Genomic DNA, 14,684 nt, shown 5'->3' on the forward strand with positions numbered 1-14,684 from the left:
TCACTTGATGTGGTGGCTTCTTGGCGCCACTGGGTGGGGCTCGGCATCCTTGCCCGCCAGTGTTGGATCCTTGCTGCGCCCATCCTCTTCAGTGGGTTTCTCTTGTGTAGGCGCTGCAGTGTACTGTCCGCGTCCGGGGTACCTCTGCGCTGAGTCCGTTTGTTCTCTCGAGGGTTCGCTCCACTAGATGCGGCGACAGCGCAGTCCTCGCTGGGGTGGATGTGGCTCGACACCGTTCTTCTTTCTTCCTTATTGCTGTGGGATTGCGCTGCATCCCTGTGGCACACCGTCTCTTCTTCCTGCAGTTTTGTCGCATTCCTGTGCCTCTGGCACATTCCTATGCTTCCGTCGCGTGCCTGCGTTTCTGGCACATTCCTGTGCGCCTCCGTCGCACTCCCGTGCGCTCACCATCGCGCCTCCGTCAGACCTTGCGGCACTTGCCTTGCTGCCTCTTCTCCCTTGCGCTGCGAGCCGTCGGTCTCCTGTGGCTGCTGGACTTCCTTGGCTTGCTGTATGCTTGTTGATTTCCTCTTGCTGCAGTACTGCCGGTGGCCACTGGGTGGCAGTGTTGCTTTTCTTTGGCTTCAGCAGCAACCACTCTGTACTGCCAGAACTCTATGCCTTGTTTTCCTTTCCACTCCTCCAGGCTTCACTCGTGCTTAGGAGAGCTGGAGGGGAGCTGGAGCCAGGCAGACCAGTGGAGTCCAGATGGGGCTGGAGCAGTGGAGTCCAGGACATGGCAGCAGGTAAGTCTTTTTACTTTTATTCTAAGGCAGGTGAGGAGGCCACAGGCATTTCAGTCACTGCAGATACAAAGCATTATCCCGTGCGTGTGTGTGTGTGAGTTTGGGGGATACAAAACTCACTTGCCACGCTGTGTGTCCCAGCGCATTCGGGACTTCTGGGGCATGGTGACAGTCAGTCCCATTGTGCCCTCAGTTACAGTTCACGTTTGGCGGCGCTGGCCGCTTGTCTCCCGTGTAGGCGCTGCTGGGGGTCCTCCGAGTTGGGGGTATGCTTCTATGGCCGGCGGGGGCCATTCTACACATTACGATCGCCCTCCCTGCCACAGCTCCGTGCAGTGTTCACGCGGCATGGAGGGGATGGGGTGCGCTCGTTGAGCTCCTTACTGCGGCGGCAATTATCTATTTCTTACCGCGAGCAGCTCTGGCCGCATGCAGTTCTTGGGCAGATTTCCCTCCCTCCCGCGGCAGCCTCGCAGACTTCTCCTGCTGCGGGGGGGGGGGAGTGTGTCGGCATATCTGTCCCTATGCGGGGTAGGCACCCGCGGGTTCCGTGAGACCGGCGCTCCTCTCTGGTGTGGTCCACTTTATGTATTCAACTTCGACCGGGCTTCTTCTCACGCGGGTGGGCTCCGCTTTTACCATTACTTAAGGTCCGCCTCTTCCCACTCGGCCGCCGGGTGGACTCCTGCGGACCGTGACCGTTCCTCCTCGTGCGGGTGGGCTCCGCCTCCGATGCTTAGGCCTCATCGGGCCGCAGGGCTTCGCCACCAGCTGGTGGGTTTCGGCTCGCTTCCGCCCTGCTGGGTTTTGCTCAGCGCGGCTCCTCACCTTTTGGCCGGCGGGCCTTTTCTTCCACGCGGGTGGGCTCCGCGTGGAACACGCCACTCACGGGGTCGCGGCCGATGCGGGTGGGCTCCGCTCGGACCGCTGGTCACCACGGACTCGCTCTTCACAACCCAGGCACCGTGGCTGGTTCGACGGGGTCGGGGTGGCACCCGACCTCCCGCGGCGTCGCGGCCGATGCGGGTGGGCTCCGCACGGCTCGCACTTCTCTTCCTGGGCGCTTCTAGGCACAGCGGCAGGTCGGGGTGGGCACCCGACTGCCACGCTTCTACCCAGGGGCACTGTGCACGCCCGCGGCGGTGCTGAGGGCTCCGACTCGCCCGGCTGACTTCTCGGCGCGTTGCGCCTTCTTGCAGAGGGGGGGTGACCTTAGTGGGAGCACTCCTCTCCCCCTCACGAACGGAAGGGCTGCTGCGGCACGCTGGGGCTCACAACCCTCGTCGCCATTGTGGTGTTTGGGGCCCTAGGCCCTCATGCTAGAAATGACTGACGCAGACACATACTTAGATGGTGGGTTAACTGGCCACGAGCACGTGCGCTCGGCCCTTTTATTAGCCTAGTCACCTGACCCAGTGACGTAGGTGGTGGGTGGGTGTAAAGTGTAGAGCATACACTTATGAACACTAGAACGTGTCCATGCTAGGACACTACAGTGGGGGTGGTTGAACTTGTTTGACTTTGTGTATTTGTCTAAGGGATAAGGTACCGCTGGCTATGATTTACCATGAATGATCAACAGGAGAATTCATAGACTGATGAAGTGAAGTCGATTCACTTTCATTTCTTCAGGAAATGGGGTTTCCCTTCGCAGAGTTGACACTGTCCGAAGTAGCAAGCTTCTTGACGTAAAAACCCACATTTCAGTGCACTAAGGTATACTTTGTGATTCCCTGAGGGAGCTGCAAAGGGAATTCCTCACCATTTCTTTTGACATACAAGGAAATATATCAATGTGTGCCGATTTTTGGACTAAGAAATATTTTCTTTACCTCTACTGTGCATCCTCCACTGAATCAGACATGCCAACCCTCCCGATTCAGGCGGGAGACTACCGATTTCAAGGCTAGTCTCCCGCCTCCCGATTCCTGCAAGCAAAAACCCGATTCCTCGGGGTTTCAGCAGACAGGGGGGCTTGGTATTGTGTAACCTGCTAATTCTTCCAGCAATAGTCATCAGAGTGGCGATGCAGGGGCTCTAGAAGGGGTGAAAAACCAACAAAGCCCCATTCACAAGCAAATGGTCTTTTAAAGACCTGTGAGGTACTGGGGGGGGGGGGGGGGAAGCGGCTGTGTGTGTGCCCGGGCTGCCACACAGGTGGGGGGAGATGGTATATGCACTGCCAGCAACCTGCCAGGCCAGTGAGTGCAGAACACTTGCATCACCCTCTCTCTGCCTGCCATTGCGCTCCATGCTTCTGAAAGGTAAGAAAAAAATGTGCATTTGCGTTTCGAATGTCCGATCCTGCAGCAGCACACTTCCAAGGCCCATGCAGGACAGTAACCCGATTCAAGGCCCCATTCTCCCGATTTTTTTTAAAGATCCTCCCACTTTGCTCTTCTGAAATGTTGGCTTGTATGCTGAATGCAGGGCCGGACTGGGAACACTAGCCGGCCTGGGCAATTAAGTGTGACTAGCCACGGGTAGGGGATGGGGGGGGGGGGGGCGGTGCTGGTGGGAAACACTGCTGCTGCTTTTGGTACAGGAGACCGATATTGCAAAACCAGACCCCTATATCCAAAATGGCCCCCAACGGTCCAAAACCGGCCCCCAGCCTTCCAGCCCACTGGGAAAACTCTCAGTTCCTGCTACCGCCAGTCCGGCCCTGGCTGAATGTTGTCTATCGACTGTTCTGAAAGATTCCCACCAGAAAGTTCCATGTAAGATGGCTCCTTCAACTGTTTCTCCTTGGCTTCTTTGGTGGTGCTCTGTCGTCAACAATGAAAAGACTACTTTTCTTCTTCAGAAGAAAAGGGGTTGTGAATGCTCTGGTGGCTGTAAAAGACTAAGGATACAGACAGCTTATGCTTGGCAGTAATTGTTTGCCTAGGGGAACCCGTCCAAGAGGAATTGTTATGTGTCTGAGGTAGGCCTACATAGAACCAACGCCATCTTTCATCATAAACACATTTTCTTAAGTTGCCTTCCCCTTTACACAATAACCTTTTACACACATTTGCGTGCGTGACAATGTTGGATTAGTTTCTTCGAAACTGCTTTGCTTACAGATTCAGCTTCGCCTAACATTATCACGATTCATTGAACACCACGTACAAAGTCTTGAAGCACATTGTGCAAATGTCGTTCTATTTTTCATCCACGGGGCGACATGGTTATCTATAAACTAAAACAATGCTGGCTTGCACAGGACTTGCAATGATGCTTTTCTTTAAAAATAAACAAGCATTTCTGGGTATCGGCATGGGAGTGCTTGCTAATCTTGGCGAGGTCTCCAGACGCTGATGTTTCAGCCCAGCAAGTTGCTGACTTCTTCTTGCAAGGGTGTCCAGCTCGTGACCAAGACAGAGACTGCATCATGAGTGAAAATTCCATTTGAAATGTGGAATCAATGCAGTCTGGAGAGCTCTTGAGATATGCAGCAACACCGCCAGTCTTTGCTTACTGCGAAGTTCCCAATTTCCGCTCCCTTATTGTGATAGCTGCACTCAAGCAAGTTGTAACAAATGCAGGGGTTCATTGCTGTGACTCTAAAAGGTGCATCACGTGTGAATACCTTTTGCAAACATCATTAGCAACTAGTTCTGTCATGAGAAGGACCTATGGAATAGGACAGCATCTTACACGTCGCACAACATGCATTATTTATGTGATTCAGTGCCAACGCCAAAGCTGTAAAAACCAATATGTAGGCCAAACAGTGAATGACCTCCGTACACAATTCAGGAACCACAAAGCTGCAATAGTCAATAAGAAAATGGACCCGCCTGTAGCCAATCATTTTATCCTTGTGGATCATTTACTATCAGATTGGAATTTTCTTCCCTGTGGAACATGTCTTAAAGGAAGAACTACTGGACTCCAGAGAGAACTTCTGGATGTACCGTTTAAAATCACTGCATCCAGATGGGCTACACATCACTGACAATACCACATGATTGCTGTATATCTCAAGAGCTCTCAAGACTGCATTGATTCCACATTCCAAATGGAATCTTCACTCATGATGCTGTGTCATCTGTGCAGCCACTGAGCAAACCATCTTGTACTACCTGACTGAGGAAGGCGGAAGCTGAAACATTGTAGTGGAAATATATTCTTGTTCTTTGGTGACTCCATCTGGTTGAGTTACTTCTTTCTTGGATATATATATTATCTACTGGCGGTTGCCAGTAGATAGTTATAGTTAGGACCGTGTTTCCATAGGAAATCTTAAAATTCTATTTTGAATAACTTTGGCGCCGGTTGACGAATCTTCGCGAAATTTTCAAAACTAATGAAGCGCTCCGTTCAGCTCCTACCCTGAAAGTCTCGGGGGGATTCGTCAAGCGGGGGCCAAGAAAAAAGGGGAGTCCCAATACGTGTTTTCCCCATGCATTTTCGCATAGGACCTTTAGTCGAAGGTACAGCCCGAACGGCTGAACAGAATTACTTGAAATTTGGCAAAGAGGTAGTCCTCAGGTCAGGGAAGTGCCTTTTGCATATATGGAGTCAATCTGTTCAGTAGTTCCTGAGAAAATTGAGTTAAAAGCACATAAATATCTATAGCCGCGCACCGTGCGCGCACCCTAACGTGCGCGAGCGTAATTCTGATTGGTGGTTAAATGTCAGCCAACGTTCGAATCGGTCGAAATCAGGAAGTGTCAGCCGCCATTTTGTTTGTTTTGAGTGCGAGAGAGAAAAAGGAAGGTGGCGAACGTGAAAAGGGGGCAGTGTAGAGAGTTCCTGACCCCCTAGCCTTTGTCAGGGGGTCCCTGAAGGACCCCGAAGACAGAAAAAAACATTTAAATTTTTTTCAAAAAATCGCGGGGTGCGCGCACGGTGCGCGCACGGTGCACGCACCGTGAAAAACCCTAAAAAAAATAAAATAAACTTTTTAATACGTAGTTTATTGTAAAATAAATATATAAAAAATATAATAATACATACATAACTTAGCATTTAAAAAACCGTACAAATTCACTGAAAAAACCATAGGTTTCACACACGTTATAGTTAGGAATTAGCATTTAAAAAACCTTGCAAATTCACTTAAAAAACCATAGGTTTCACACATGTTATAGTTAGGTGGACATTTCACTTGTAAAAAACCAATGAAATTCCCCCGTTATAGTTAGTTCAGATAACTATAACTCGCGCGACCGCCACTCTATCACAAGGATGATGTCATCAGTGATGTCATGAGTGATGCCACTGACCAAGTCATGAGTGATGTAATATGTGACGTCATGAGCAGTGGATTGCGGGCGCGCGGGTTATAGTTATCTGAACTAACTATAACGGGGGAATTTCATTGTTTTTTTACGAGTGAAATGTCCACCTAACTATAACATGTGTGAAACCTATGGTTTTTTTAGTGAATATATATATATATATATATATATATATATATATATATATAGTTGCGGTTTTCCTATGGAAACAGGGTCCTAACTATAACTACCTACTGGCGACCGCCAGTAGGTAATATATATATATATATAAATATATATATATATAAAATAAAACTTGCTTTCAGAAATGACCATGTAATTAAAGGACTCCTTAATTAAGTGATTCACGGAGCCTGAATGTCGTTTACATCAGCATGCGCAGTGAGTTTGAATCGGCACTAGAATACTAGTCTAAATACATGGTCATTTCTGAAAGCAAGTTTTATTTCCCCATGAGCAAGGCTCGGAAGTAGAGCTGAAATGCGTTGGGACAGATATTTTTACTGGCTACTTAAGGATTATATTGTGTTAAAGCACTTGAACTCCTTGGAATTTCACAAAATACTGCAATGGTAGTGAAACAGTCGCACATCAAATTCTAAACATTCCTCAAGTTCTGTACTATCCTACGAGATTACGGTGCCCATCGGGGTAAGGAGGACATCCCACTACCAAAGATGTAAAATGAACAGGACCTTCCAGGGAGAGCCTGTTACTACAAATGTTTTTTATTAAGATATACACCGGCACTCTAACGTTATAGTTGAAATGTCAACCAGTACTCTTGTACCAATAGATTTATTTTTTGTATAGTTGGTGTTCTGTCCCCTGAGTGAGAGACCATATATATCATAAAAATTCCCTTGAGAGAAAAGGAAAACTGAAAAGAACATCAAAGAGCAGACATTATTTGCATAGTTCGTATCCACACTGTTTAATGTGGTATGTTCAAGGAGTAGTATCAATTACATATAGTTTTGAAGCACAACATGTGCAATTTCAAGGTAATAACGGCACACTCTATGTGGTTCCAAAGTGATTCTACATACACTGTACAAATTTCAGGTACACCATTTCAATGTTCAAATAACTCATTTGCAATGTTCCAATAATGTATTTTTCTTTTTTGATTACACCACAAATATACAAAGTAAAGATCCAATATGGAGATCTAATCCTAAAGGTTTCTCAAGATTGTTGTTTGAGAAAAGGCCAGAGAACAAAAAACCCCGTCGGGGGAAACAGTCCAAATCCGCCACCCCGTCGGGGAAACAATCCAGGACAGCCGACACGTGTTTCGTTACAGTACGTAACTTTATCAAGGCTGTGAACACAAATTCCACAAAGAAAAAACAAATTACCATTCATTGAACATATGGGTCTGAGGTCTGTATATATAAATCCGTGCAGCAAGGCAAAAATAGATTTCTTAAAATCCTAAAAGAATAAGTGCTGAGATGTTCTTTTGAAATGAGTTGGAAAAGTGAAAGTGTTATTATTTCTTTTAATCAACCAGTGAAAGAAGGCAAGAGTTAGGAAGTTTAAAAAGTACCCCAGAAAACCGATACAAGTGTGCGAAGGATATCCTAGAAACAATGTGAGGAAGAGTAAAACTTTTGGCAGAGAATTAGGAACGCAGAGAAAGATGGATAGAGTATCATGTGCAGTAGAGTCATCTCCCTCAGATTTAGTAAGTAAAGAATACCAAAGCTCGGATGAGACAACAAGTACCTTAAATTCTGGGTGAGGCAATTTGTAAGTACATCGAAGTCCATAAATTGATAACAGTTGCCAAATCATTAATCCAATGTGCTTGAACAATCCTGTATATGTAAGAGAAACAGACACATGGTCTGTTTGCATGAAAATTAGTCGCTAGCGAGTCGTGTTATCAATAGTTCGTAAAGTCTCGTAAATGGTTGTCACAGTAATTCATACCTTGATTTTTTCACAAACGGTGGTATGTAAGATTATATTCCGGCATATAGAGTCGTCAAACATATGTCTATAAGAGACAAGGAAGAGACATATGAGATAATGGTACTCTAATTAGTGCCAGAGTAGTCAATATAGGCGATTCTCAGTTATGAACGGGAAGTTAATTAATAGTCCCTCTAGTCATAGGAGATAAACAAAAGAGGAAGATTCATTTTAAACTATGGAAATATCCATCATGAGTTAAAACGAAAGCGTGAGTATAGGGCACACTCTAGCAGTCAATATGAGCACAAGTTATGTCAAAAATTACCCCCAGTAGGAAACTTACTTGGGGGTCTCGTGTGCTATTCATAATTATAGAGGCTAAGTATCTGCCTCTATCGAGAAGAGAAAACAAAGGGAGTTTATGAAATTCTCTTCGAGGACTGTATAAGTCAAGCGATATTTATTGTAGAGTAGCTAACATTATACTCACTTGCAGCAGTTAGATGGGTGTGAAGGCACTAGGTGGACTATGATAGGTCCCTATGAAAGATCGAACGACAATCAATTAGAGAATCGTCCTCAAATTTACATTTCTAAGACCTAACATTAGAAACGGTCTTTCAAAAATCCTCGGAATTTCGCTTCAAAAGCTTTTCTTTGCCCGAGAAGCGTTCTGCAAACTTGGATTTGAAGGCAGGTTGTTCCGTCCCTGCCACTTTGAAGCCGCCCTGCTAGGGTCTGGGGCCCCTTTCACGGAGCAACTTGGTTTGTGATATATATATATATATATATATATATATATATATACATATATACTATTATTGTACTGTGTGACGGGACACTACGGTCAGATCAGGGGGCACAAGGAGGTACGGACTGGTGGACACCGGTATCGCGTGTTCCTAACGTTCTCCCCTCTCAACAGGACGAGTGGGCATCAGATACAGAAGACCGTCTACTAATAGCCAATGCGGTGCCCTTTAACTGGGAAGATCTGGGAACACAAGCCCCGCCCCTAGAGGACGTCACGCAGCCCGGAACACCAAAAAGGGGAGGAACCAGGAAGTGGACGGACGGCGATCCCAGGAGGAAAGACGGAGACGAACGGAGCGGCGAAGGAGACGAAGACACGGACGAGGCAAGAGAGCGAGAGCAGGAGGAGAAAGGAGGAACGAGAGCAGAGAGGACCAGCGGCTACGGACACGGCGAAGCGCCCAGCCACGTTCCCAGGGGAGGAGCGTGGCTTGGACAGGTACGGGACCGGGTAGCGGGTTGGATAGGAAGGCGGGAGTGCCCGCGTTAACCGAACGACCCTTGGTTTAAAGCCATCCCAATATCCTTTAGTTTATGAACCCCTCACCTTTACTGACACTCGAGTAGACGTTTTTGTTGTACACACTGAAGGTGATCCTCACTCCCGGGCCCTGGTGGTAGGCGCGACGCGCCTATATAGAGAGACTAATATCGTCCCTTGTCTTTCTCTTATTCTGGGGAATACCGGGAGCCGACCTCGTGACAGGAGAAAAGGCCGACCGAGGGAACCAGACTACCCAAGAAGCCTATGGAGGTCTAAACACCACGGATCCCGCCACCTTTGCGAGGGAAAGGCTAACCAGCCGGACAAAAAGAAAACTTGGAACAATAAAACCACAGATACCTAGACCTCGTGTAGTGTCCCTCCTTGACAACCCGTCACATACTGTATATATTATTATGCACTGATATGTACTGTTATGCCTTTTTAATTTTGAAAGGGCATAGGATTTTAGTGGCCATGTTTGCGACATTTATGTTTTGTATTAACGGCCATTAGACACAGCAAATTGTCCATATAATTGCTATTGCACTTGCACTTTAAAAAGCAAGCAAAATTGCTGATGAGTTGTCATGTGATCAAGGGCGGTATCGCCCGAAACGCGTAATGGCGGATTTGGCAGAATAAATATATGCACAAGATACCTGGGTCCACGCTCGTTTGTTCTTGAAAGCAGGAGAAGTTGAAGACGAGTTGGGGCAATTTGTGCCGGATTGACCCCCTTCCCGGACGTGGCTCCGGGTGCGGCAAGTCTTGTCCTAGAGTATCCGTGTACAGCCACCGCAGGCTCGTGGTGTTCTTTGGCGGGGACCCCTGGGGCACCTAGCAAAAGTTTCCGAGAACGGAAGAAACGGAGCCTCCTGCTAGCCGAAATTGGAGAGTGTACGGACACGGAAGACGGTGATTGACTGCGGCGGTTTGCCCCATAACCGGTGGAGCTCGGAGGTGGTTGCATCGACAGAGGGAGTAAACGAGGCAGGACATCGTCAAAATCAATATAAGGTACGACACCAACGACATTAACGGCAATCTGCAGGTGGGATGGTGTGCAATGCGGTAGAGACATCTCGGGGTATTCACCGACAGAGAATCATCTACTGCAACACAATATTGGACTGGTCAAATATGTCCGCGGAAATACTTAAGGATCGCAAGCTGGCGGCCGAGGGGATGTTCTCAGATTCCCCGGAGGACACACAAGGGGCCAGTAAAGTGACGAGTGAATAACCCAGTAACAAGGGCAAAGGGCTCAGGGACAGTTTTCGTGTGCTCAAAAAACTGAAGCGCCAGTGGTGGGAGGCAAGATCTCTTCAAAAATATCTGGACGTAGGGAGGATACCTAGGGGCCTCTGAATTATGATTGCCCCCAGTTATGAGACTCCGAATCCACTCATGATGGCGGAGTGGGGGGAGTGTAATTTATAATCATCTCGTCGGCTTGTACAAATATTGGTTAAATATGCTGAAATAGATAGAAGTGCGCTTCAGGAAAAAATAGAGCTTTTAGAAAAATAAATTGAGCCACAAGGGGGTCCACAATTCAAACAAAAAATGGTGGAGGAGATGACTGTTCGTCTTAGCAAGGAGGAGGAAAAAATTAAAAATCAAAAAACCTACAAGTTTAGGCGGGACCGTGATGACTACGCAAACGGACAGATCTTTACGTTCGCAAAAAGATATGACTCAATGCGTGTGGCCACTGCAAACAAACGTATGGATAATGTGAATGATAATAGGGGAAGCCAAAAACCGATTGAATCCCCCACAGCCTCAGACTTGAGTTCCGCTGTGGAAAGTGGCTCGGAATCAGATCATTTGGGAGCAAGGTCGGAGGCCAGTAATATCAAACTAACTTTGAGGGAAGAGCTGGAAATTTCAAAACGCAGTCGGAGGGAGACACTAAGGCCACTCAACAAAGTGCCCATCAGAACAGGGCAACCCGGAGAAGAAGGGGGCGCCGGCAGACAAGGAGAAGGTGCCAAGAAGCGTGGGCGAGGCAGGACCCGCAAATAGAGGTCGATATGCGGTGACATGAGGAATAATGATTCCAGTGCTAGTACCTTGGAAAGTAATACCATTATCAATCTAGCGGGTATTGACCTCACTACTGCGGAGCAGCAGCTCCTATCACTTGGATTGTCGTATTGTCCTGAATCTAATTTTAATTACACCCAGACTAGGGCGGACATATACAGGTTCATACGGAAATTGAAATGAAAAAAGTACCATTACCAACGTGGCAAGCAGGGCGGACTGGATGGGGTGGAAACAGCATCGCAGGTCCCTGAGTTGTTAGGGCTGGTGGGCTCTGATTATGAGTTGCTACATGATCTACAGAATCTAGAAAGAGGAGATGTATTATCAGCTGATGCCTCTACCAACCCACATGAGGGAAATGAAATAGTAGGCCCAAATGTACAGCAGTCACAAATACATGGGACTAATGTTAAGCCACGGACCCCTTTCAAAACGAAATCTAAATTTGTACCTATCATGGCTAGAGACTCCATAGATGTTTTTAATGAACAAGTGGTTGCACAAATAAAGAGATTGAACATCACCACTAATAATGCCAAAAGGAAATTTACCAATCATGAGAGGAAATATCGTCAACTTGTAAATAATCTTAAGGACAACCATCAAATCATAATACGCAATTCCAACAAAGGGGGGAATTTGGTATTATGGCCCTTAAAGGATTATTTGGAAGAAGCGCACAGCCAATTGAACAATATTGAATGTTATAGAAAGGTTTCTCCCACAAAATTTAAGAACACACAGGAGTTATTGTTTTCCCAATTATTAGCCTGGAAAAGTATGGGCCTGTTAAGTTGGGAGGAGTTTAAATACCTCAAGAAGGAGCATGCTACTATCCCGGTGATTTATTTTATACCTAAAGTACATAAAAATATCAATTTAACACCAGGACGGCCCATTAAAGCAGCATGTGATGGCCTGTTGGAGAACCTTTCTGGATACATTGATTTTTCCTTGCGGGACTTTGTTAAAATTCTCAAATCATTTGTGCAGGATACGTGTGACTTTCTGAGGAAGATTCAAAACATCACATGGAAGTCCACGTTTTTGCTGATAGCGCTCAATGTGTCCGGCCTATATACATGTATTAAGAATAAGGACGGAATGAGGGCGGATGAATACTTTTTGATGAATAGGCCAATCGTATTTTCTCAACACACTACTATGCTGCTTAAGATGTTATTATTCTGCTTGGAAAACAACTTATTTTTGTTTGATGGCAAAATGTATCAGCAGACTCAGGGAGTTGCTATGGGGGCCAGCTTCTTCCCCAGCTATGCCTATTTGTTCATGGGATGGTGGGAGGAGCTGGTCCTCATGCAACAACGTGAGCGGATTTTTAATAAGAGTGTGGTAACATGGCTGCGCTATATTGATGATTTATTTATAGTGTGGGATGGAGATGTTGAGAGTGCAACTGCTTTTATTGAGTTATTAAACAATAATACAGTAAACCTACATTTTACTTCTGACATTAGTAAGGATATGGTCACGTTCTTGGATGTAAGAGTCCAAGTAATTAACAACAGTTTATCCACTACCCTTTTTAGGAAACCTACAGCAGGGAACACACTCCTGCATGCCTCCAGCGTGCATCCTCCCCATCTTATTAAGAGCATTCCATATGGGGAGATGCTGCTCATTAGAAGGATATGCAGTGAAGAGGTTGACTGTAACCTTAAACAGGGGAAAGTCGGAATAGGTTTCTAGCTAGGGGGTATGGACCAGATGTTATTGATTCGGCAATTGCCAAATCTAAATCTTTGGCAAGACAGGACTTATTGAAATACAAGGAGAAACATGCCAGCAATGATGCAGGTGATGAACCCACAAGGTTGATTCTAGGTTTTTCGCAACAGGAAAAACAGATAAGGGCAATTGTGAGGAAGAATTGGCCCATTGTAAGGGACGACCCAGTGATTGGAAAGTTGCTACCTCACAATCCAGCAGTAACCTTTAGAAAGGTCGACAGTATGGGTAAGGCACTTGTTAGAAGAAACCTTGAAGTACGAGGCAAGGGCTCATGGCTAATGGCGCGGAAAGGGTTCTACAAATGCTCTGTATGTAAGGCCTGCCAATATGGTGTTAACACTACAACATACACAACTGCATTTAGTTCCAGAACTTGCAATACAGGTCAACATCTTACATGCAAGACTGAGTTTGCGGTCTATGTGTTAACATGCAGCTGCAATTTGAAGTACATAGGCAGCACTAAATTGCCAGCGCATAAAAGGATCCTTCAGCATATCCGGGCAATTCTTAATAATGATGAGAGTTATCCGGTTGCAAGGCATTTTAAGATCAGCCACAATAGTGATCCAAAACACCTGAAGTACTATGTTATAGAGGCCATAACTCCCCAGAAAAGAGGTGGGGACAGGGAATCAAAGTTGAGGAGGCTGGAAACAACTTATATCCTGCAATTTGATTCTAAATACCCCAGGGGCCTTAATGCCAGTGAAGATTTATATACGTTTTTATGAGGATGTAGGTTGACTGAAAGACGATAGGAACTATATGGTAATTGTAGGCATGAGGGTTTTGCAATGAGAGAAATATATACCCTCCAATATGATTTTAGAAATCGTTTTTTTGGAAAGTGTATTTTTATACTTCCATTTATATACCGTGATTTTCTAAGGGATCTACCTATTGTATTTATTGATAATATATATTGCTGTCCTTAAAATGTTTGCACTTTAAAGATTGATGTAGTTTGCACAACTTTATCCGTACACAGTGGATGTTGTTTTGGCAACGTGCATTGTCTAGAACGGAAACTTGGATCTTTCAGTTGACAAACAGGGACCCTTTGGGAATTTTGCTTCAGGGAGGTCACTTTACTGGAACAAGGAACTATAGAGTGTTTGTATTTTGTTTTTAAGGGATTCACATTGAATGTTATTATTGCACTAATGTTGTTAAGCACTATATATGGTTTGACTGGTTGTACTGTATATATTATTAGGCACTGATATGTACTGTTATGCTTTTTTAATTTTGAAAGGGCATAGGATTTTAGTGGCCATGTTGGCGACATTTATGTTTTGTATTTACGGCCATTAGACACAGCAAATTTGGAAGTGTTTCTTCTATGTCCATATAATTGCTATTGCACTTACACTTTAAAAAGCGAGCAAAATTGCTGATAAGTTGTCATGTGATCAAGGGCGCGTAATGGCGGATTTGGCAGAATAAATATATACAAGATACCTGGGTCCACGCTCGTTTGTTCTTGAAGACGAGTTGGGGCAATATATATCTACATATATATATATGAAGAGAAAACGCCTTCAGGTAACCAAATCCTTGGCAAAAGACGAAGCGTACCCAATATGAATTTGTGCCAGCGTTTATTTAGTGCCCAACACCAATGCCGCCATTACGCGTTTCAGCCCTCGTGGGGCCTTGATCACATGACAACGTTTG

At 45.8% G+C, this 14,684-nt stretch overlaps 1 long non-coding RNA gene across 1 annotated transcript in view; it reads left to right on the forward strand.

Moving 5' to 3' along the window:
• Window positions 1–365: 365 nt before the first annotated feature.
• Window positions 366–14,684, forward strand: part of LOC146857343 (uncharacterized) — a 152,096-nt gene continuing 137,777 nt past the window's right edge. Inside the window, exon 1 of the long non-coding RNA XR_014979565.1 lies at window positions 366–746. This is a non-coding gene — a long non-coding RNA (uncharacterized LOC146857343). The remainder of the gene's footprint in view (window positions 747–14,684) is intronic.

Source organism: Triturus cristatus, chromosome 3_2 (genome assembly GCF_964204655.1).
Source record: "Triturus cristatus chromosome 3_2, aTriCri1.1, whole genome shotgun sequence".
NCBI classification, from domain to species: Eukaryota; Metazoa; Chordata; class Amphibia; order Caudata; family Salamandridae; genus Triturus; species Triturus cristatus.